Raw genomic sequence first — 25,590 nt, forward strand, 5'->3', positions numbered from 1 at the left:
AGATCCAGGATCGGTCTTAAGTCCCCCGTCTTCTTTGGTACTAAAAAGAACCTGGAATAGATGCCTAATCGAGACTGGTCTTGGGGGACGGGCTGGATGACTTGTTTTTCTAGCAGCATGGCAATTTCCACTGCTGTATCCTTCCTTTGTGCTGGTGGAATGTCTGGGAGGTGTCTGGGAGGGAGTGGCATTTGTGTGAATGGAACTGAATATCCTCTGGATATGACTTGCAAAACCCAATGATTACTTGTGAAGGACTCCCAGGCCATTAGGTGTAGCGAAAGTCAACCTTGGACTGCCCTCCAGAAATGTGCAGCCAGGCAAACCTTCAGGGCTGCTGCGTGGGCCTGTCCAGGAAAAAATCCCAAGACTCTTGGTTCCTCAGACCCCCCTCTGCTACAACGGCAGAGTCTGCCAAATCCCCCTAAGCCTCTGGGGAAAGGCAAGTTCTGAGCGGCCTGGGAATAACCCTGAGACTTCCGGAACCACATCTTCTTCACCCCTCACTGATTTCTGGAGAAGGTTTATTTAGGGGTTGAGAAGCAGATTTCAATGGCAGACAGTTTCCCATCCTTCTTGCTCTGGACCAATGTGTCACATACAGTCTTTCCATAGGGAGTGGAACCATCATGGAGGGCATTTGTAAAAGATCCCACAAAGGGCTGAGAAAAGGCACAAAGTCAGAGCCAGGCGTGACACCTGATGGCAATGCCTGCTCTGGCTGCTATAGTGGCGCCCTCAGTAGCATGAGATAGGAGCCGCACAGAGGTGTTGGAACTGGAGGTAAGGGTGGTCATCTGGGAGCAGAAAACCTTCTTTTCCTCCACCAACATGGACCCTGGAGGTAGACGTAATGACCTCTAACTGGATCTCGCTGAAGCCTGCAATGTAGTCTAGCGCACGTACAGAGAATGTTGCTGAAGCACAGACCTGCTTTCCAAAACTGTTCATAGTCCTAGACTCTTAGTCCGGCGGATGGGCCATGGAAGCTCTCCTGCACTAGCTCCTTCTTGGTGGCAGCTGCCGCCACCACCATGGCATCAACAGGGGATCCCTTTGACCAGTGCAGTTTATCAGATGGGGCACTGAGAATCTTAGGGCATTTGGGGATAGGCTCCATCGTGTCGGGCTCCTTCCATTCGCGAGATGTAATGAGATCCACCAGGTCAGGATGTAGAGGGTCCTGCACCAAATGCCTCCAGGAGTACAGACTCATCAGGGTTGGGTTTTTGGGTAGACCACCCCCTCATGCTGGCGAAGGATATCCATGATGTCTCCAAAACAGACATCAACTGGGAGTGACCAGGGGGAACTCTCTCTTCCCTGCAAGGCTGTATTCTTCTGTGAGATACTCCTGTGGGGAGTCTAAGCGTCACCTTTTACACGTGTGCTTTTGAGGAACCTCCTCGGGGGGGGGGGGCTCGAAAGCTTCACGCTGTTCCCATAGGGGAATTCTCTGGGATGAAGAGGTGACAGGCTGTCCCTGAGGAGGCAGGATGGCAGAATCCAGACCAAACACAGAGGGAGCCAGGACAGACTCCAAGGATGAAAGCATCAAGGGTCTCAATGGAACAGAGAGGACCCTCTCCACCACACTGAAGGCAGAGGGAGAACAAACTCCTGGACCTGGGAGAATAACCGGGTCAGTAATCCTCTGAGTCAAAGGGGGAGCCAGAGCCAAACCTCCAGGCACCAAGACTCCAAAAAACTCTAAGCCGACACCACCCCTTCGGATCCTGCACTGAGGCTACAGCTCTGATAGCCAGATGGCTGCAAGCTGGTTGGAGCCGACTAGGTTAGAGCAATGGTCGGCCTTGAGGTACCATCAGAGTTGACCTCTCAACACAGAGGGTCCTCTGACCCAAGGACTCAGAAATCAGGGGTCGAGTAACAGAAGGAGTGATTGGCAAAAAGGCAGACTGCAAGCCTCCAGCTCCGGAGGGGAAGAGGGCAGGCAAGACTTCCATCTGAATCTGTGTGCGGATAAATCTCCGCATCATCCTGTCCACTTAGGCTTCATAAAGGCTGAGGATGGACCTAGTGGGGGATGTCACAGACACAGCCTGGACAGGTGGTGAGGGAGGCTTACACAGGGGAATGGCTGTGAGGAACCTCCGGCTCTGGGGAGAAGCAAGGTGAACGGAGCAGAGGGAAGTCTGAGCTGGGCAAGATTTCACTGGGGGCTTGGCCGAGGAAGAACGGTCAGGGGGGCGGCTTCCTCTGCCAATCCCAGTCTCTAAGTTTGCACTTCTCCCCATCCCCACCCTCTTGGTGGAAGTTGAGCTCCAGAGGCAGGGACAGAGGAAGCAGCAGAAGCTGAGAATGAAGCTTGGGCCTCTACAGTGGGAGAAGGAAGGAGGCCCTTAAGGATCAGCTTATTCCTCCCATTGATCAATGCGCAGGGATTGAACTCCATGCAGATCGAACAGGAGAAATCCAGGTGCGGGACCCCCTAAACAGACTATGCACAGAGTGTGGCCATCAGCAGGGGAAAGCTTATGGCCACACTCCGCGCACTTCCTAATCCCTGGCTTAGGTGTCTCAGCCATGGTAGGAAAAACAGAGGACCCAGAAAACACACACACACCTAAGTGGAGGGAGAGAGAGAAAGACGGAATGGAGAAGGTTTTTTTTTTTTTTTCTAAACTAAGGAACAACGCCCGAGTAGAGGAAAGGGAATAGAAAGTCCCAAGGGATTGGTTTATTTTTCAACTGAATTGTACAGGTTATACGTCACATTAAAGGTGGGAAAAGTTTTGAAATTATTTATTGTGGTCTCATTTTTTATATCACAAAAACCTGGCAATTTAACAGGGGTGTTTACACTTTTTATATCCACTGTATATACATACAATTTTCACATTTTTCTAAATATCTCAACAGCCAAGTAACACAGACAGAACTCCTTAGCCTCCATATGAAAGCTCTCGGCTAGATGAATAAAATGCTGAAATTTGGTTTAAGACCTAGAATCTAAAGAATACTACCACTATAAAAATAGTTTGTGCTGAAAAGTTTAACATTTACACTTCTTTCCTAATCACTAAGGTTACAAAGATATGAAAATGTGTTTGAAATGTCTGCAGACATAATTTGATTCTATCAAAAGGCTTAGGCTCCACCCATTGAAATTTGCAGTGCAAACTTCTTGACCTCCATTGGAGTGAATGAGTTAAATACAAAATTACAAAATTAGCTGGCTACAGCACATGACTTTAAAACAGGCTTTAAAGGGACAGGCTCATTGAAACCTAAACCCTTAGCCTGTAAAGTACAGTTGTGTACACTTACCATAAATGTAGATGTTAGAGTGTATTCACTGTTGCAGTCATTACATTTGGGTAATCTGCTGGCAGGTTGCCCTCAGTCAGCCTGAATAACAAAGTCTTGGGTCCTGCGCTGGTTGCTGTCTCCTCTTCCATGACGTCAGATTGTCAGGGGTATAAAACATGCAGCTGACGCCATTTTATTCGTTTTTTCTTGCCCCAGATGTCAGGTGCCCTCCAAATGCACTTTTAGCAACATAAACTTTACCTTCATCTAAAAGCAAATACACCACAAAGGCTTTAGTATACAGTGAAGGAAAGAAAAGTTATAGAAAAGGGGGATGGCGGGTGGATAACCCGGACTGCAACAGTGAATACACTAACATCTACATTTATGGTAAGTGTGCACAACTGTACTATGTTCTTTGTGTTTCACTGTTGCAGTCATTACATTTGGGTAGAATCCCAAAGCTATGGATGGGAGGATGGAACTAAACAGCATTAGGAGTGGCTATAAGGCCCTGCAGAACTGCAGTGGCAAAGCCTGCCCTGGATTTGGAGGAGAGAGGCAAATGATAATGCTTTGTGAAGGTATGAACAGAGCTCCAAGTAGCAGCTTCTAGAATATCTTTGGTTGGAACTCCTCTGAGAAAAGCTGCTGAGGTAGAGGCAGCCCTGGTGGAATGTGATCTGATTCCCTTGGGCACAGGTTTACCATGGTGCAAGTAGCAGAAACAAATGCAGTGGCTTATCCACTTGGAAATAGTCTGCTTTGTTATAGCCTTCCCCTCTGATCCTGAAGTAAATGCCACCAGTAGTTGCTCAGACTTTTAGAGATTTGGTCCTGCTTAAGTAGAATCTTAGTTGTCTGTGTACGTCCAAATGAATGCAGAATCCGCTCTCCATTGTTCTGCGGATTTGGGTAAAATGTTGGCAGATGAATTGTTTGGTTAAGAGCCACACTGGATATCACCTTAGGCATAAAGGAAGGATTGGTCCTGAGGGACACCCTCTCCAGGTGAAATGTAATAAAAGGCTCCACAGTCATGAGAGCCTGTAGTTCTGAAACCCTTCTTGCTGAAGTGATTGCAAAGAGGAAAGCTGTTTTCCAAGATAAAAAGTTTATATCCGCAGTAGCTGCTGGTTCAAAAGGAGGCAGGGTGCGTTTTTCCAGCACAAAATTCAGGTCCCATGCAGGAGTTGGTGATCTTCTGGGAGGCCTTAAATTTTTGGCCCCTCTAAGATACTGTTTTAGCAGAGGATGAGAAAAAGAGGGGAGGCTCCATGTTGTAATGAGCCGAGATGGCAGAAGCATGGATTTTTATTGAAGAAAAAGATAGGCCCTTGTCAAGTATCTCAGTCAAGTATTTCAAAATCTGAGGGATATTTGGTTTTGCTGTGTCCATTCCTTGTGTTTGGTTCCAGGCACAGAATCTCTTCCATTTATCAGCATAAGATTTTCTAGTACTAGGCCTTCTGGCTTCCAAAATGACATCCATCACAGATTTACTGAGAGGTGTTGTTTGAATAATTAAATGATCAGCCATGCTGCAAGGTTCAGAGTTTGGAGCGAGTGTGCAGAATTTGATTGTTCTGCTGAGGCAGTAGATAAGGTAATTTGAGGCAAGTACCAAGGAGGAGGGAGTTGAGACATATTCCTTAGAATTGGGTACCAGTGCTGGTGAGGCCAGTCCAGAGCAATTCAGGATCATTTTTGGTTTTTCCTATCTGACCTTTAGTAAGACCTTGGGGAGAAGAGGCAGAGGGGGAAAGGCATAGACGGATAGCTTTTTCCAACTGAAGGATAGGGCATCCACTTTCCATGCTTGTCTGTGATAAGTCCTTGTGCAGAATTTGTCCAGTTGATAACTTTGGGGAGAGGCAAATAGATCTATGTATGGGCTCCCCCATTTCTGTGTTACCATGCTGAAGATTTGTGGATCTAGTTTCCACTCGTGCGGGTCCATAAGATTTCTGCTTAAGTCGTCTGCCAGAGTATTTTGTTTTCCTGGCAGGAACTGAGCTTGAAGATGTACTTGGCAAGTCAAAGCTGTGTTCCACAATGCCATGGCTAGTCTGCAAAGGGGGGTAGGAATGTGTACCCCCTGCTTGTTTATGTACCACATAACCGTGGTGTTGTCCATCTTTATCAGTAGATGTCCTGGATGAAGTAAGTCCTTGCAGGCTGTCAGAGCATTATGAACAGCTAACATCACTTTCTGGTTGATATGCAGATGCATTTGTTGTGGGCTCCATACACCCTTGAATGCATCTCCCCGCCAGGTGGACCCCCCAAGCATAGTCTGATGCATCTGTAGTTAGGGTTTGGGTGGCAGGGGGTAGAATGAATGACAGTCCCTTATTTTGGTGACATGTCTCTGCCCACCAAAGAAACACCTGTTGGAGGCAGGGAATGAGAGGAAGCATTGTTTCAAGACTGTGACAATGTTGACTCCATAAACTTTTTAGGTACCATTGAAGTTTCCTCATATGCAGTCTTGCATATGGAATTAGTAGAATGCAGGACGCCATGAATCCCAAAGCCTGCAGAATTTGCCTTGCAGATAACTGGGTTTTTGTTGCCATCTGTTTGAAGTATGTTGTCAGTTGCCTCTGTTTGTCTGGCGTAAGGTAAGCCATTTGGGCAGTTGTATTCAAGCTTGCACCCAGGAATGTAATTATTTAAGAGGGTACAAGTTGAGATTTCTTTTTGTTTATTGTGTACCCTAGGCATGTTAGTAGCCTTTTTACAAATGCCAGATGTTGAAGAAGAATGTCCTTGTTCTCTGCTTGAATGAGACAGTCGTCCAGGTAAGGATAAATTTGTATTCTTCTTTGTCTGCAAAATGCAATTACTGGCGCCAGGCACTTTGTAAAGTCCCTGGGTGAAGTAGATAAGCCAAAGGGCAGTGCAGAGAATTGGTAATGCAAAAAACCTGCCTTGAAGCGGAGGTATCTTCTGAACGATTCCCTTATTGGGATATGCAGGTATGCCTCTCTTAAGTCTAGAGTCACTAACCAAGCGTTCCTGCCCAGCATAGGGAGTAGCTGTTGTAAAGTCAGCATTTTGAATTTTGGAAAGTCCAGGAATGTGTTCAAAATCGATAAGTCCAGTATTGGACACCAGGCATCGTCTTTTCTGGGTACCAGGAAAAGTCTTGAATAAAAACCTTGTCCTTTTTCCTGTTCTGGTACTGGTTGAATAGCCCCCATATCCATGAGGGACGTAACTTGTTTCTGAGCCTCTGTCCACTGATTTTGTGGCAGATCTGGCCAACCGTTTGGAATTGGCAAAGTGTGGAAATGAAATCTGTACCCCCGGGATACTATGTTTAATACCCACTTGTCCTGGGTAATTAACTGCCAATTTTGAGCATGAAGTGCTAATTTCCCCCCCAAGGGGGCTGCCAAAAGATAAGTGCTTGGTGAAGGTAGAGGGAAGTCATTGAGACTGCTTACTGTAGGGTTGTGCTTTGTTTCCCCCAGATTTGGAGGTGGAGGCACCCTATTGCTTTGACCTGTAAGAACCCTGCGATTGGTATCTAGAGCCTTTTGAGTGCCTGGATTTGCCTTGAGAGGCTCTGTTGGACACAGGAAAGGACCCATTTTTAGTAGGCTAGTGCCTACTGAACCTGGGTGGCTGCACTTGTAAGAAATCTTTTACAGTTTGCATAGCTTTAGCTTTGTCTTCCATTTTCTTTAAAACCTCTTTTGCCTCATTACCAAACAGAGTATCATGCTGTAAAGGGGCATCCAACAATTTAGCTTTAACATGATCAAACAGATTTTGCTCCTTGAGCCATGCATGCCTTCTAATCACAGATTCAGTAACTGCGGCCCTGCAAGAGGCCTCCAAGGAATCAAAACCACATTGCAAAGTATGCTTTCCAACCTGTTCTGCTGCATGCAATAATTCCTGTAATTCTTTATTTTCCACACAATCAGAAATCAACATCATTTTCTGTTTCAATAAGCCCATAACATGTTGTTGATATTTAAGCATATGAAACTGTCAGCTTAAGGCCCTAATTGCCAAGGTTGCAGACATAAAAACCTTCTTTCCCCATCTATCCAGCGCCCTGGAATCTCTATCAGAGGGGGTAGGATTTTTGGCTGTGGAGGCCTTTACAGCTTTGGGACCCTGTGAGATAGTCTTAGGATCAGCAGCAGGATTTTTGAATAGAAATTTGTGGGAGTCAGGAACCCTGTAATATCTGTCTGGCTTACTAGGAGCCAGAGGTAGGGAATCGGGAGCCATGCTGGATTCCAAAAACACATCATCAACAATGTCTAATACAGGAGGTATTGCCAAAGGCCTATGTTGAGGAAGAAGGAAATCCCTAAGCCTCTTTTTTGATTCAGAGAAATCCTGACTCGCCCAATGAAAATGTTCCCTTAAAGTATGCAAGGTTTCTCCAAAAGAATAATCCTCAGGAGGAGATGCAGATGGGATGGATTCTTCTGCATTGGAATCCTCATAGGGTGGAATACAAAATTCCTGATCAGAAGAGGAATCAGAAAAAATGGAAACCTGATCTGAAGATTCATAATCAGTGTCTTGCCTAGGCCTCTTAGCAGGGGGCTGTTGGGAACCCCTGATCAAGGTAATTAAGTCCTCAGCCATTTTGATAATCTGTTTGATAGGCATAGGGGCCTAAGCACGTGGCTCATGCGTCCGTCTTTTAGACTTGGAAGATGTTTTTGATCTTGTTTTGAAGCTGGCATTGGTTTTATATAAAAACGTTGAGGCCTGAAATCACCCTCGGAAGCCGGTGCCTGCTCAGCGGCTCCGGACCCATCCAAGGGAGAGACATCCGCGGGTTCAATACTCAGACACTCGCGGCATACCGGACTCTGCATGGTTCTCTGTAGAGGCCTGCGACTCAAAAGTAGCGGGTATCAGGGGCTGCGAAAACGCCTCACTGAGTACCGGTGACTGGCTTAGGAGAAGCTTCGTTGTCGGTTTTGGACCTCGATGGTCTTTTTCTTTGTGTTTTTTTGTGAACTCTGGTAGTCGGATTGCTAACTGATGACATTTCAGGGTAATTAAATCTGGATCCAAAATATTTTGAGGCAAAAATATACTGACGCTTAATAGTACGTTGGTTAAATCTAGCATAAAACTGACAGCAAGGCATGTTATGATCTGGGCCTAGGCAAGGAATACAATACAAATGAAAATCCTTATGAGGTATTTGCTTCCCACAAGTAATGCAAGGATTCACTTTTACTGACATCGGTAAGGAGCAAGAAAAAGTTTCCCCAATGGCGTACTTAGCTTTAGTTGAAGACTTCAGTTCTGAAACTTGAATGCAAAAATTTCAGGAGTCGGCTGACCGGCACTTGCGAACTGCTTCTGCTTTGGGCACCGCACAGCAAGAAAGACTGAATAAAATGGCGTCAGCTGCATGTTTTAAACCCCTTATGACCTGACGTCATGGAAGAGGAGACAGCAACTGACACAGGACCCAAGACTTTGTTATTCAGGCCAGCTAAAGGCAACCTGCCAGCAGATTACCCAAATGTAATGACTGCAACAGTGAAACACGAAAAACATCTCCAAAATCCAATTCATCTTAATATATTCCATATGATTCTTGATATCACCACCCCTACAGTTAAACACCATATAATAGTACTAAACATATATAGAACTGTGGTCACTACCAGCCATATGAACATGTTTAAAGAGAACGTTCTTTAAATCACCTTTCCTATCATACATATATTCTCTAATGCAGTCTCTGAACACACGATTGATATTACCTATGTAAAATCTTTTACACAATTTACATACAGCTAGACAGACCACATTAACACTCTGGCAATCGGCATAAAAATTAAAATTGTACACACGTTTAGTAGATGAATCTATATAGACCAAATCACTACTAATGTATTTACACATACTACAAGATATACATGCAAAAGTTCCATGCCTGTCTGATCTCGGTAATTTTCTTCTATGTGAATTATAATAGTCTTTTTTTTTAGAAAACTACTTTGAAAACAAAAACACACAGCATCTCCCAAACGGGCCTTATATCTATCATCTGTCATTAAAATGGACCAGTTTCTCCTAATATTACAAACTAAATGTACATTGTTCGAATATACTATACTCATTTTGAGATTATTAGAAGCAGTGCCATTATTGTGGACATTAGTACTGCCTGCATTAAAGAAAGACGGTCTATCAGGATCATTCTTGTTAAAAAAAACTTCATCACGAGCACGGTTAATTTCTCTTTCAATCCAGCCCCTATGCAAAACAAAAAAAAAAAAAAAAGTTATGTACTCACCATAATGTTCCGTGCCAGTTGTTCATCTCACCTTCATTCTTACAGATGGGTCCGGAGCCGATCTTTGGCACCGAGTCGGCCTTCTACAAAGCTCGAGGTCTTCAGACAGCTCGAGGCCAAGTCCCTATTCCATGATGCACCTTGAGTTACCTCAGATCTTGTTTGCTGCGTCTAGTAATACCTTGTGCCATTCTATCACTCCTTAGGAGAAAACCCATAGAAAGACTGAGCAACCAGGATAAAACTAGTATCCCAGTCCTCAAAAAACACTGGAGGGGGTAGGAGGGTGGGAAGTAAGAATGAAGGCAAGATGAAAAATTCACATGGAACGTTATGGTGCGTACATAACTTCTTTATGTGAAGTTGTTCTATCTTGCTGTATGCTCAGAATTAGTCCAAAATGACAAAAAAATACACTGAACCCACAGACACTGCCAACATCCTAGCTGACAGGTTCAGCACAAACTTCTCCCCACCAAAAGGGCAAATATCTATCCCAGCAGAGTGCTGCCCCCCTGACATCTCAGATGCTCAGGTAAGAACCGCCCTCTCCAAAGCAAAAAACACAGCATCAATGGGACCAGATGGTGTCCCGGCTGCCCTACATGAACTCCAAGAAGAGCTAAACCCAAACATAAAACTACTGTTCAATCTCAGCCTTACTACAGGATATGTGCCCAAAAAGTGGCGTACAGCAACAGAGGTCCCTCTCCATAAAGGTGGTGCCTCAACGGATCCTGGAAACTATCACCCCATAAGCCTGACTAGCTTGGTCTGCAAAGCTATGGAAAGGATCATCATGGACCTCATAAATAAAGATATTGGGGACCTACAGACACTGGATCCTACCCAGTTCGGCTTTGTTAAGGGAAGATCCTGCCTCTTAAACCTGGTTGATTTCTTTGAAGCAGTCACCAAGGCGATTGACTAGGGGAAGGTGGTCCACACAGCCTACCTGGACCTCACAAAAGCCTTCGATACAATACCGCACTTGGGCATTATAGATAAGCTCACCAGCTTAAATATAAGCCCCTATGTCACTAGATGGATTGCAAACTGGCTCAAGGACAGAACCCACATGGTTAGAATTGCTGGAGCCATGTCAGACTCCAAACCAGTTACAAGTGGTGTCCCACAAGCCTCAGTCCTGGGACCTCTCTTGTTCAGTATATATTTCTCGGAGGTACAGGCCAACACGGAAGGACTGTGGCTGACCAAGTTCGCAGATGACTGCAAACTGGGCGCCATAATCGACTCTCCAGCCGACACAAGCATCCTCCAAAAGGGCCTCATAGAAACAGACAACTGGTGCCAGAGCCATGGCCTCAAGCTAAATGCCAAAAAGTGTATAGTCATCCCCTTTGTCAAAAACAAAGTGTCCACAAATTACCACATAGGTGGTAATCCATTAAGTACAGAAGAAGTAATTAGGGACCCGGGGTCCCAAGTTGATAGCAATCTCTCATTTGACAACCACGTGGCCAAAGTGGTTAGAAAAACATTTTATATAGCCCACCTAATCATGAAGGGATTCACATCTAGATCAGGGAAGGTCATCGTGCCTCTTTACTCATCCCTCATCAGGCCCATAATTGAGTACAATGCCCCTTTTGGGATGTACCTTACCAGACACCTGCAGCAACTGGAAAGACCCCAAAAGTACCTCACCAAGAGGATCAAAGGGCCCAAACAGATGCCATATGCTGCCCGGTTAAAGAAACTCCAGCTCTACTCATTGGCATACCGCCTGTTCAGAGGCGATCTGTGCCTGACGTATAAAGCCATGTCCAACCCAGAATTAATGGACATGCTGCACCTCAGAAAATCCAAACCCCATCGAGCTACGCGCTCGAGAGACTTGAACCTCAGCACTGAAATAAATAGGACATGCTGGAGGGACAGATTCATAACCCAGAGGCTCCCTTCACTCTGGAATAAAATCCCAGTCCAGGTTAGGCAGAGTCCCTCATTGACTCTCTTCAAGAGGAATCTTGATGAGTGGATGGGAGATCGTAGATTTACCCTGGGTATCACTTCTGTGTCACTGTTAGACAGAGGCACAGTATACTAACCTCGAAAAAGGGCATAGCAAAATAAATTTAAAATGGGTGGTGAAAGCCAAACACATTCTGGCTAGGCTTATAAATGCCCTAGGGCAGATAGCCTAGTATGAACCTATGAACCTATTCTTACAGATGGGTAGCGTGCCAAGCCCAATCTTTCTTGAGTGGCTCACAGGAGTATGTTTTTCAGGACAGTAGACCCAAAGGAGGCCCTGTCCCTGGAGGCCTTGTCAACTTTGTAATGAGAGATAAAGGTATGAGGTATAGACCAAGTGGCTGCTGCGCAAATGTTGTCTATAGGAAGTCTAGCAAAAGATGTGGACACTGCTCTGGTAGAATTTAATTTTGTGTTGTAAGGTAAATTAGCAGCTGAATTAAGTAAATGTGATACAATCAGATAACCATTTAGACAGTGTTGTTTTTGCCACTGGCATACCTTTTCTGGAATTTGAAAAGGAAACGAAAATCTGTTCTGATTTTCTGAACTCTTTTGTTCTATCGAGGTATAAAATCTGAGCCGTCTATGAACATCAAGCCTGTGCAGCATATACTCTAAGTTGTTGGTTTGTTTGGGAAAAAACACTGGCAAATCTATGATCTGGTTAAGGTTAGTTTCAGTACAAACTTTGGGTAAAAATGAAGGATTTGTTCGCAGGGACACTCTGTCAGCATGGAAAATCAAATAAGGAGGCTTTATGGACAAGGCATGAAGCTCTGACACTACAGGCAGAAGTGATGTCTACTAAAAAGATGGTCTTCCATGACAAATATTTCAAATCACCTGAGAGAGCTGGTTCAAAAGGTGGGGGAATAATGCATGAAAGCATAAAATTTAGATTCCATGGAGTATAAGGGGATTTCACAGGTGGTCTGAGATGAAAGGTCCCTAGGAGGAAGGCTTTGGATAGCTTGTGTGACATTATGTTTAATCCTTCAAAGCCAAGGTGAAAATTAGAGATAGTGGCAAACTGTACCAGAACTGTTGCTGCTGCAGCTCCTTTATTGGAAAGCATAGTCAAAAACTCCAATATGAAGGCAACAGGGGCTTGGTAGGGATCAATGTTATTTTGAGAAGCCCATATAGAAAATCATCTCCATTTGCTAAGATATAGCTTCCTAGTAGAGGACTTATGGGAAGATATCAATATATGCTGCATTTCATTTGAGAGGTTATGGAACCTGGCTATGTTGGGAACTGGAGCAACCAAGCTGTCAGTTTCAGGAAAAAAAGAGAGCGATGAAGAGCCCCTGACGAATGCGTCCGAAGATCTGGAACTGGGTCTAGAATCAAAGGTTCTTCCAACAGATGAAGTCAAAGGAAGGGGAACCAAATCTAATGAGGGGCTATTAGAATGATGGTCCTTCCCAGGGCTTTTGCTTTCTGCAATACTTTGGGTATCAAGGGAATTGGTGGGAATGTATACAGGCCAATCGTGTATGAGTGCATCCCTTGGGGCTTCTCCCAGAGGGGAAATCGGAGCAAAGTAACTTATGCATTTTGTGTTCATGAGGTTGGCAAAAAGATAGCAGCAAGGCTGGCCCCACCTGCAGAAAATTCTCTCCGCTACCTCTTTCTTGAGAGACGACTCGTGAGGCAACAAAATTGCCCTGCTCAGTTTGTCAGCTATCACAATGGATTTTCCCGGGATGTGCGTTGCTAACAGCAAGTGCTGGGTATGGGCCTCGCAACAAAGGGGATAGTACCTGGTCTGTCCTTGTTTTTTCAAGTACCAGACCACCGACATGTCATCCATCTAAATCGCAACTGTTCCCAAAGGAAGAGAGTCCTGGAAGTACTGCAACGCCAAAAGTACAGCTCTTATCTCCAGGACATTGATATGCAGATGTGTCTCCATGTGCCTTGGGCTGTTCTTCCCTGAAAATGCCCCCCCCCAGCCTATCAGGGAAGCGTCCGTGGTCACTGCGGACGCTGGTGGGGGTAGGATAAAAGGCAACCTATTGTTACATGAAGACAGGTCAACCACCTCTGAAAATCCTTCTTGCAGATCATTATGAGATGAGACACTGGGAGCTCTTGGTAAGACCACTGAGAGAATAACAGCCATTGCAGAATCCGCATGTGCATGGGACCCAACGGTATCACTAACATTGCAGCTGCCATCATGCCTAACAATTTTAGTACTTCTGATGCTGGAGCCTTATCTTTGGATACGATATTGTGGACCTGCTGACGAAGTAGTACAAATCCTTCTGCTGGAAGTCTCAAAGTGGTAGTGGTGGTGTCCAACTCTACTCGGATAAAAATGATATGTTGCGATGACAAGGCAGATTTTTCCAAATTTATTGTAATGCCCAGATGATTACAGAGAGTAAGAGTGGTGTCCCTGGCTTGTATTAGCTGATGCCTGGTGGTGGCGGTGAGGAGCCAATCGTCTAAGTATGGAAACACCTGGAATCCTAAACACCTCAAGGTGAGCCATGACCACTGCCATACATTTGGTGAACCCTCTTGGGGCTGTAATGAGACCAAAGGGCAGGGCTTGAAACTGGTAATGATTAGCTCCCAGCCGGAAGGGCAGATGATGCCGGGATGGTCTGGCCATTTTTATATGGTAGTATGCATCCTGTAGATCTATCAAGCACATCCAATTGTCTTTCCCTAGCTACGTTTGGCCCTCTACTGTTGCTTGTTCCCTGTACCTGGGTGGAACATCCGGGATTTCTGTTGTCAATGGAGGAGGAGTACCGAAAGGAATGAAGTATCCTCTGGAAACTATACTTTGTACCCAGTTGTCATTTGTTATTTTGAGCCAGGCGTCTGGAAACAAAGATAAGTGACCCCCAACTGCCTCCAGAGCAGGACAGTCGGGCCTCCTTTCAGGAGTGCTAGTAGGGCTTCTCAAAGAACTGGTCTCTGTCGCCCTGGTTTTGCGGACCCCCTCTGCCGCGAGGGCAGCGTTTTCCATTATTGGCCCCTCCTCTGCCCCTGGAGGGGGGGTTCGCCGCATGTCCAGAAAGGCTCTTTGGGCTTTTCGGAACCACATCTTTCCTCCCTTTTGACCCCTGGGGTACGGTCTGGTAGGGGTGAAAAAACAGACTCTGATGGCAGACAGAGTCTTTCCTTCCTGCTCACACTTGATCAAAGTTTCCTTAACTCTGGGCCCAAAAAAGGGATGAGCCATCAAAAGGGGTGTTGACAAAGGATGACTTAAAGGGCTCCGCGAAGAAACACAAGTGCATCCAGGAATGTCTCCTGAGAGCAATTCCTGTACCCGCTGCCCTACTCGCTCCATCAGCTGCATACAAAATGAGATGCATGGACGAGTTCACTATGGAATTGAGGGTAGCCAGCTGGGAGGAGACTTTGTCTGAAGTTCCTGCAGCTACTGTACCCTGAAGAGCATCTCCAAGCTCTTTAAGGAGGTCTCTTTGAAGTCTTGTAAAATGAGTGAGATAGTTCAGTGACTGCATGGCAAAAGTCAACGAACTGTATGTACACTTCCCGTATCTATCCATGATCCTAGATTCTCTGTTAGGAGGATGGATAGATAAAGAAGTTTCTGACATCTCCTTTTTGCTGGCTGCTGACACCACCATGGCATCAACTGGCACTCCCTTGGTGAGGAAAGACATTCCCTGGGGGTCAGAAATCAATTTATTGGGCCTACTAGGGACAGGCTCCATGGTGTCCGGAGACTCCCATGCCCTTCGTGAGACCAGCTCCATGAGCTCATCGAAGGGTGGAGACACCGAAGAGGTGGAGGGTTGAGACCCGAAAGCCTTCAGGAGAACCGACTCATCTTCAGTAGGGTTGGTGGACTTCAAGCCACCCTCTGCCTAAGGATTTCTAATATCTCAGCGAATGAAATATCTTCAAGAAGGGGAACGTGGGGATCCTTCTGATTCATCTAAGTCAGTGTCGGATGTGAGTGGGGAGTCTAGGTGCTTCCTCTTGCAAATTCTCTTCCTGGGAACCTCATCAGAGGGAACTTCTGGTGAAGTCTCCGAAGAGCAGGGGCCACCCAGTGGGGCTTCCTGAGGCTCAGGGTCTCTATGCTTCGACAGGATCTGGGAGGCAGAAGTGGACCATGCGCTTTTGGGGAGGAGGTAGTTGGACCTGAAATTGTAGATGTTTTGGGAGACATCACTCTCCTCATGGCATCAAAGGCATCTCTGCTCTGATGAGAAGGGACTGCAGGATCCGAGGAAACCATCGATCCCCACGGCACTGGGACAGTGGACACCAATCCAGAGGTAGGAGCCGAGCTCATCAGAGCCGAAGCCTCGAGAGGCAAAGTCAGAACCAACAAGCCAGTCAGACTATCCAGCTGGGACATGTCCGGAGAGTGTCGGCTCCTAGACTCCTTGATCGGCGCCAAGGAAGTCTGAGTAAACGGAACCAATGGCACTGGAACAGGCGTGTGCTCCGAAGGCTCTACAATCATCCGGGTCCGACTCCTCTGACTCCGAAGGACCGGTATGGCTTGGAGGAGGAAATGAAGTTGATGGCAATACAGTCTTCGGTTCCGAAACCACTTGGGTCGGATTCGATAAAAATTTCGTAAACGCCGGTGCCTGTAGCAACTTCTGCACCACACGATTCACATCCAAATTAGATAGGTTGATCGAGGACCGAGATGGATGGATTAAGGCACTGTTTGAAGAATTGAAGACTTTAGTACCTCTGACACCGGTTCCAAGACTGGGGACCAGCTCCAAAAAGACAAGACGCTCGGCTCAGAGGGCTGTGGAGCTGATGTCGATGGTTTCTTGGATTTTTTAACTTCCGAAGAAGCCTTAGAAGACTTTGATGACTTACTAGACTTATCCTGGTCACTCAAAGCTTCCTGAAAGGACGGTTTCAGAAGTCCTCTATCTATGAGCTTTCTTTTTCTCTCCTGAAGAACTCTGGAAGAAAAAGAATCGCAAATGGAGTAGCCTTCCTGTAGGTGCAAGGCTCTAAGACAATACAAGCAACTGACATGGCTATCTGTTATAGACATTTTCTGTCCACATTTTGGACACTTTTTAAAGCCTGACTTGGGATGCTTATCTCTATCCTGGTCAGCCATAACGAACAGTATCTAGAAAAACCTACTGTACTATAAAAAAGACTAGACACACCCAAAACTAGTTAAATAAGCCATAAACAACTATGGGCTAAATATGCTGTGACTAAACTTTCACTACTGAAAGCACACAAAAACTCTATTTATTCAAACCAGTCTAAATAAGCTATATATATAATACAATATACTGTGACTAAACTGTCACTGTTCAAAAGCACACAAATACACACTAAGTACTTATTTAAACTACTCTAAATATAACAGGCCTAACAGAAAAAATGAAGGCCAAAAGAGAGCTATATATAATAATGAAAAAGCACACCAAAGGGAAAGGGAATATTACTATTAAGCTATAAAAGCTATAAGTATTAAAGACTAACTCTAATAGTACAGAAATAACAAAATTAGCTGTATAATATTAGAAAAGAAAACTGTACTGGCCCAAGCTATGCAAGGAACCTCCGATCTATTGCAGCGGCAAACTAGATCTGGGGTAACTCAAGGTGCATCATGGCATAGGGACTTGGCCTCGAGCTGTCTGAAGAACATGAGCTTTGTAGAAGGTCGACTCGGAGCTGACGATCAGCTCCGAATGCATCTGTAAGAATGAACGGTGAGATAGAACAACTTCACATTCTATTTTTAAGTCTTTACATGCTTGCAACATTTTTTATCATCATTAAGCCTGGCCAGTCTAAAAAAACTGTCTCTTAACATTTCTATGCACATGTCAGGGGTACATACTATTACAATGTGGAACGTTAACTTTCTTATACAGTTTCTTTTATAAACATGAAGATATTCCAGCAGAAGTTTTGTAAATGTGTACATCCAAAAAATCTATACAGACCAAGAATGTCAGTAGATTTCAAAAATGAAGTGCTACTAAGTAAATAATCAGTAAAATCAAACATATCAACCGGTCCAGTCCAAACAAAAAATATGTTATCAACAAAATTGGCATAATATGAAATACATCTCGTAAAGAAATTTCCATCATTAAATAGATAGAGATTTCCAGTACGCTAGGACCATGTTCACAAAGCTACTGGCACACATGGTGCCAATAGCAACACCAAACTTCTGCAAAAACAATTTCTCACTGAATACAAATGCATTATTATTTAAAATAATGTTTAGCAGCGAACATAAATTAATCTCATCAATATTATACTTTGAAAATTTAGACGGATAAAAATCTAACATTCAATGCCCAGATCACTGGGAATCACTGTGAAAGTTCACAGCCACCATAACTAAAATAAAATCTCCTTAATGACATTCCTTCGACCAGTAAAACAGTGTGGAAAGAAAACTTTTAGTGTCTTTTAAAATTGTATCAACCTTGTTCAATAATGAAGGATTCTTCATCTCCACAAAAATAGATAATGGCTCAGCCACGGCTGGACACTATCAGATTCACTGGTGGGTCCATTAAAGACTTATGAATCTTAGGAAGGTCATATAAAATAGGAATGGTAGGATGTTCAACAATAAAATATTCAAATAACTCATGATTAATAGTGCCTTATCAGTAAATCATGTAGATAAGATATTAAGAATTGTATGGAATATACTGAGCTGAACTGGATTTAGAATTACAGGCTAAGAATTTAGGTCTCAATGAGACTGTCCCTTTAAAGCATGCTCTAGCCTAATTTTGTAATTTTGTATTTAACTGGATTTGTGCTCTATGAAAATCATGGTCTGATGAAACGCCTTAATGGCCAGAAAGCGTTTACTCTTTATTGTTCATGCTTTTGCAATAAACAGACTGTTTTTATATCTACATTAGCTTTTTTTTTTTTTTTTATAGCAGGCTTTAAAATTGATTGACCTGTGTACTCCCTTTGACTGGGTGGAACGTCAGGGAGTTTCTTCCTTTGGGCAGGAAGTAGAAGGAAAAAAGGTATGTAGTAATTTCTGGATATGATCTTTAACACCTATGCATTTTTGGTGACATTTGTCGAGTTATCCAGGTGCAGGGAGAAACAACCCCAACTGCCTCCATAGCTGGACAGTCAGGCAATGCTTCTGGAGAGCTAGTAGGGCACATCAGAGAAGGGATCTCTGAAATCCTGGTTTTCTAGACCCCCTCTGCCTCTGGGGTGACATGTGCCATTGAAAACTACTCTTCTGCCTCAGGAGGAAGTGTCCACATGCGGGTCTTGAATAGGTCCCAGAGATTTGCAGAACCACATTTTCTTCCCATCTTGAGGATTACTAGAGAAAGTTCGTTGAGGGGTAGAAAACCTAATTCCAATGGTAGATAGGTTCTTTTTTCCTGCTCACTGCAGGTAAGCGCATCTTTCACTGAATGGCCAAACAAAGAGGAGCCATCAAAGTGTGCATTAATAAAAGATGCCTTAAAGGGTTCCGCAAAATTGCATAGCCTCATCCAGACAGGTTTCCTAATGGCTATGCCTGAACAGGCTGTTCATAAGGCATTCTCTTCCATGTGGAAGATCAGCCTCATCGATGAATTGGCAATACAGGACACAGTACCCAACTGAGGAGCAGTCTTTTTAAGATTCACCTCAGACATGGACTCAATGAGAGAGTTTCAAATCTCTCTGGAAGTAAAATCTTTCAGGTAATTTAATGAATGGTTCGAATGTGGCTGAGGCATAGATGCACTTTCAGAATCTGTCCATTGCTCTGGACTCCCTGTTCAGTGGGCAGATGGAGAAGCTCTCCTCAGCTAGCTCCTTCTTAGTGGCTGCAGCCACAAATATGGCATTAATGGGAACACCCTTACTCCAGTGGGGTTTGTCCGAAGGAGGAACTAGGAATTTATCCAGGCACTTCGGAATGGGCTTGAGAGTGTCTGGTTCCTTCCAAACACAGTGGGACACTAAAACATCAAGTTCATCTGCTGGGGGGGGGGGGGTGTCCCTAGACGTAGATGGACCAGCCCTGAAAGCATCCAGGAACACTGACTCCTCAGAAGGAGTTTGGGAAAAACAGCAACTCTTCTGTCTGAGGATTTCAAGGAGGCCTCCAAAGAAATCATCATTAAGCGGTGATCTGGGGATCCTTCTCCCTCATCAAAATTGGTGTCTTTCATGACAGACTCCATAGGGAAGTCTATGTGCTTCCTTCTTGCAGGTTTTCTTCTGAGGTACCTCCTCTGTGGGGTGTTCGGTAGAGCTGTTGGAAGAAGAGGGGAGGTCCTTCTCGGGGATTAGTGTGGAGGCTTCCCAGAGCTGGCTGTTCTAGAGGAGCAGAAATGATGGGCTCAGACCCAAAGAGGGGAGAGGGGTAGGATCCGAGATGCGAGACTACCAGTGTCTATGCAAAGAGAAGGTCCTTTCTGCTACCTGAAAGGCTGACTAACCCAGGGATACCTCCCTACCCTTGGAGTAGAGGCAACCAAGGATGGGAGGTTGGGGCAGACCCTGGATCCAAGCCCTCTGGAATGAATGGAACTTGGGCTGTCAAGTGCCAAGGCACCAAGGGGGAGGAAGGAGAGAGTAGGAGCCGAACGCAACCTCTCAAACCCTACGCTGACTTCCTGGATCAGAGATACGCTCTGATCTGAAGGTATTGAAGCACAGCCAGTCAGGAAAACCATCAGAGTTTAGGAAGGAAACTTAATTAGATCCAACGCCAACCCTCTCGGAGATCTTGGATCCTGGGACTCCAAGACAGCAAGATGGATTGGAGAAGATGTTATCACCTAGGCAGGTGCACTCACAAATCTGAGAGAGGATGGAGTTGCAAGACATGCATCTGGATCTGAGCCCTGAAATCGCCGCATCATCCTGTCCATATCTGCCTCAGTCAAGCTCCTAGAGGATCTGGATGAAAGCAAGGAAGCAGGCCCAGAATGCTTTCAAGGGGTTTCAAATAATTTAGAGGGCAGTGCTGGGGAAACAGACCAACACAAAATCAGTTGTTGGTCTCCTAGCTGTCACATCCAAGGGTCTAGGATAAGAGTAGGAGGTGGATGGTACAGGAGAGCCAGTAATGGTTATCATGCCTGTGAGATTCGAGGGAGGCTACTGTCTTCAGATCCAAAGGGGCCAGAGGCTCTGATGAAGCTCTTACTGACTTTTTAAATGCTAACTTCTTGGAGTCTAAGGAGACATGAGATTTAGAGGGGGTTTGAGGCCCGGAAGAGGAGGCTGGGAGCAAGCCCTTAGTTATTAATTTATTTCTCCAGTTGGAAAGGGCCCTGGGGTTGAACAAGGCGCAAACATCACAAGCAGAGTTGAGATGCTCTGGCCACAAGCAATAAACACTCTTCTTGTGGGCATCAGAATTGGGAATCTTATACCCACAAGTGCATTTTTTTTTAAAAAACAGGCTTTTCAGACATATTAGCAGGAAAAACAGCACTCTACACAAAAGCCGAAAAACTTAACCAACTAACAAACAAACAAGTTAATCCTGTAACAGTAGCTCAAAACACTACACAAAAAAACTGTGAAATAATCAGCTACCGATCCAAACCACAGAAAACTTTTTTCTTTCTTTTTGTAAATACACAATTAAAGTTATAAAGTACAGTGCACAGAAAGCAAGAAGGAAAAGTAATGTAGAAACACCTAACACCAGTGATTTGCTAGAAAGCTCGAACAGGGAGGAGGAGAGAATACCAACTAATGTTTACACTAAGAAACATAAAAAATATCTAAATTTTAAGAAGTAGACACACACTCAAGCTTGAGATTTTTTTTGCAATCTTGTTCCAATGGCAGCAAATGAAATCTGAAAAGTTGGGGATGTAATAGGGCATTGTGGGTAGAGGGAGGAGCTCAAGATTCAGATCCAAAGTTTTGTAGAAACAGACAAGTTGGATCCAGGGATCAGATCCTAATCTCATTCGTAAGGAAGAATAAAAAGGACATCATCAGATTCAGTGTCATATCAAAACTACACATTACTTGCTCTAGAGGAGATATGGGCCTCCCTGAAATTGATTACATGTGCAGATCTGCATTTTTTAGGACTACATACACATCTGCTGATCTCACCAGATCCAAACATAGTAAAAGTTTTAAAACATGAGGAGTGCAAGTCTAAGAGGACCTCCCTGCTTAGTTTAGCAAAAAAGTACAGTTGTGTGCACTTACCATAAATGTAGATGTTCGAGTGTATTCACTATTGCAGTCATTACATTTGGGTTATCTGCTTGCAGTAGCCCTCAGTCGGCCTGATTAACAAAGTCTTGGGTCCTGCGTCAGTTGCGGTCCCTTCTTCCATGACATCAGGTAGTCAGGGGTATAAAACATGCAGCCGATGCCATTACATCAGTTTTTCTTGCCCCAGATGTCAGGTGCCCCCCCCCCCGACTAACGGGAAGCAATTAAATCTATAATACAAGGATATACCTCCAACAAAATAGCAAATACACCAAAAAGCTTTTTGGGCATAGTAAGAGAGAGGAGAGGTATAGCCAAAAGAAGAAAGGGGGTTGGAGGGAGAGTAACCAGGACTGCAACAGTGAATACACTCAAACATCTACATTTATGGTAAGTGTACACAACTGTACTAAGTTCTTCGTGTTTCACTGTTGCAGTCATTATATTTGGGTAGATTCCCAAAGCTAAGGTTGGGAGGAGGAATTTAAATAAAATTAGGACCAGCTATAAGGCCCTGCAAGACTGCAGTGGCAGGACCAGCTCTGGATTTAGAGAAAATTGGCAAATGACAATGCTTGGTGAAAGTATGTACAGAACTCCAGGTAGCAGCTTCTAGGATGTCCCTTGTAGGGACGCCCCTGAGAAAGGCTGTATAGGTAAGATGCAGCCCTGGTTGAATGAGGTCTGATGCCCCAGTGGGATAGGTTTTCCATGGTGCTTATAGCAGAAATGAATGCAGTGGCCTATCCATTTTGAAATTGTTTGCTTTGAAATAGCTTTCCCCTCTGTCCCTGCAGCAAATGCAACTGGCAGTTGTTCAGATTTCCTTTGAGGTTTAATCCTGTCCAAGTAGAATCTAAGGAGTGCAGTATCCGTTCCCTTTTGTTCTGTGTGTTAGGAAAGAAGGTTGGCAAATGAATGGACTGATTAAGAGCCACACTGGATACCACCTTGGGCATGAAGGAGGGACTGGTTCTCAGGGACACCCTGTCCACATGAAAGATGATGAAAGGCTCCACTGCCGTAAGGGCATGTAACTCAGATACCCTTCTTGCAGAAGTGATTGCTAAAAGGAAAGCTGTTTTCCAGGAAAGGAATTTTAAATCTGCAGTAGCAGCTGGCTTGAAAGGAGGAGGAGTGAGTTTCTCCAAGACAAAGTTAAGGTCCCAGGCTGGAGTTGGAGATCTCCTTGGTGGTCTTAAATCTTTGGCCCCTCAGAGGAACTGCTTGAGCAGTGGGTAAGAGAAGAGGGGAGGCTCAGTGCTATAAAGAGCTGAAATGGCTGAGGCATGAATTTTGATGGAGGAAAAGGACAAGCCCTTATGAATCATCTCAGTCAAATATTGTAGAATCTGAGGTAAATTGGGCACTGCTGCGCTCATCCCTTGAGATTGGTTCCAGGTACAAAATCTTTTCCATTTTGCAGCATAAGATTTTCTAGTACAAGGCCTCCTAGCCTCTAAAATGATATCCATCACTGATTTACTGAGGGGTGGGTAAAGGAGAGATTAGGCAATTAGCCAGGCTGCAAGGTTCAGGGTTTGCAGCTGAGGGTGCAGAATCTGGTTCTCCTGCTGAGACAACAAGGAAGGAGTCTGAGGCAGGTGCCATGGGGCCAAGCGTGACACACTGTACAGGAGGAGGTACTAGTGTTGGCGTGGCCAGTCTGGTGCAATTAAAATCGCCATTGGCTTGTCCTGTTTGATCTTTAGTAGTACCTTGGAGAGCAGAGGCAGAGGAGGAAAGGCATAACCTGATAGGTTTTTACAGCTGAAGGATATAGCGTCCTCATTTCAAGCTAGTTTGTGGGGAATCCTTGCGCAAAATTTGTCCAAGTGACGGTTTGGGGGGGGGGCAAACAGGTCTATATCTGGGCTCCCCATTTGCTTGTCAACATGTTGAAAATCCTTGGTTCCAGTTTCCACTTGTGTGGGTCCATGAGGTTTCTGCTTACTCCATCTGCCAGTGTATTTAGTTTTCCTGGCAGGTGCTGAGCTTGTAGATTCACTTGGTAGCTCAAGGTTGTGTTCCACAATGCCATGGCTAGTCTGCAGAGGGTGTACCCCTCCCCGCTTGTTTATGTACCACATGACCGGTTGTCCGTCTTTACCATTAGTTGTCCTGGAAAAATGTGGTCCTTGAAGGTTGTCAGAGCATTCTGTACAGCTAACATTTCCTTTTGATTTATGTGTAGATGCATTTGACTTGGGTTCCATTTGCTCTGAATGAACTTCCCTGCCAGGTGAGCCCCCCATGCATAGTCTGATGCATCTGTTAAGGTTTGGGTGGCAGGGGGTAGTATGAATGGTAGTCCCTTGCTTTAGTGGCAGGCCTCTGCCCACCAAAGGAACTCTAGGCATAGGCAAGGTATGACAGGAATCATAGCCTCTAGATCCTGTGAATGTTGACACCATAGGCTTTTGAGATACCATTGCAGTTTCCTTATATGCAGCCTTGCATATGGAATTAGAAGGCGGCAGGAGGCCATGAACCTCAAGGCTTGCAGTATTTGCCTTGCAGATAACTGTGTTTTTGTGGCCACTTGTTTGAAATAGGTTGTCAAATGAGTGTTTCTCTGGTGTGAGGAAAGCCATCTGGGAAGCTGTATTCAAGCTTGCTCCCAGGAATATAATTTGTTGACCGGGTAACAGGTGTGATTTCTTTTCATTTATGGTGTACCCAGACAAGTCAGTACCCTTTGAACAAAGGCCCGATGATTCAAAAGTATGTCCTGGCTTTCTGCCTGAATTAGACAATCGTCCAGGTATGGATATATTTGAATATTTCTTTGCCTGCAGAATGCAATGACTGGAGCTAGGCAATTTGTGAATACCCTGGGCACAGAAGATAAGCCAAAGGGCAGTGCAGAGAACTGATGGTGCATGTAGCCTGCTTTGAAGCATAGGTATCTTCTGCAAGACTCCCTGACAGGGATGTGCAGGTATGCTTCTTTTAAGTCTAGTGTTGCCAACCATACATCTTTGCCTAGCATAGGAAGCAGCTGGTGAAGAAAGAGCATCTTGAAATTTGGAATCACCAGAAAGGTATTTAGAGTAGAAAGGTCCAGGATAAGCTGCCATGTATTGCCTTTTCTGGGTACCAGAAAAAGTCTCGAATAGAAACCTTGTCCCTTTTCCTCTTCTGGTACCAACTGAATAGCCCCATGCTTAAGAGAGAGAGAGAGTACTTGATTTTGGGCCTCTGCACACTGATTTGGGGGTAGATCTGGCCACCCACTTGGTGTTGGTAAGGTGTGGAAGTGAAATCTGTATCCTTGGGGCACTATATTTAAAACTCATTTGTCCTGGGTAATGAGTTCCCAGTTTTTGGGATGCAGACCAATCTTTCCGCCTAAAGGAGCATTCAGTTGGGAAGTGTTTGGAAGTTTTAAAAGCAAGTAATTGAGACAGTTTTCCATAGTGGGGAGTCTTACCCTGATTTGGGTGCGGAAACCCCTCCCAACTGCTTAGTCTTGTGTGTCCCCGGGACTGAAACATGGGGTTTCTGCTGTGTCTGGGTTTGGCTTGAGAAGACCTGGAAGGGGCTGGAAAGGACCAATTCTTAGAGGGCCAGTGCCTACTAAATCTAGGAGGCTGAACTTGTAAGAAATCTTTAACAGTTTGCATAGATTTAGCTTTATCTTCCATCTTTTTAAGAACTTCCTCAGCCTTGTTGCCCAACAGGCGGTCCTGATTTAAGGGAGCATCCAACAATTTAGCTTCAATATGAACATGCAAAGATTGCTCCTTACGCCAAGCATACCTTCTGAGCACAGACCCACTAACAGCAGCCGTGCAAGAGGCCTCTAATGAATCAAATCCACACAGCAAAGTATGTTTTCC

At 44.8% G+C, this 25,590-nt stretch overlaps 1 protein-coding gene across 1 annotated transcript in view; it reads right to left on the reverse strand.

Annotated features, from left to right (window-relative positions):
• The window catches only part of ATG3 (autophagy related 3), a 1,040,279-nt gene that overhangs the window by 557,687 nt on the left and 457,002 nt on the right, over positions 1 to 25,590 (reverse strand). The gene's annotated exons all lie outside the window — the stretch shown is intronic.

Source organism: Protopterus annectens, chromosome 5.part0 (assembly GCF_019279795.1).
Source record: "Protopterus annectens isolate FY-2018-M chromosome 5.part0, PAN1.0, whole genome shotgun sequence".
NCBI lineage: Eukaryota > Metazoa > Chordata > Ceratodontiformes > Protopteridae > Protopterus > Protopterus annectens.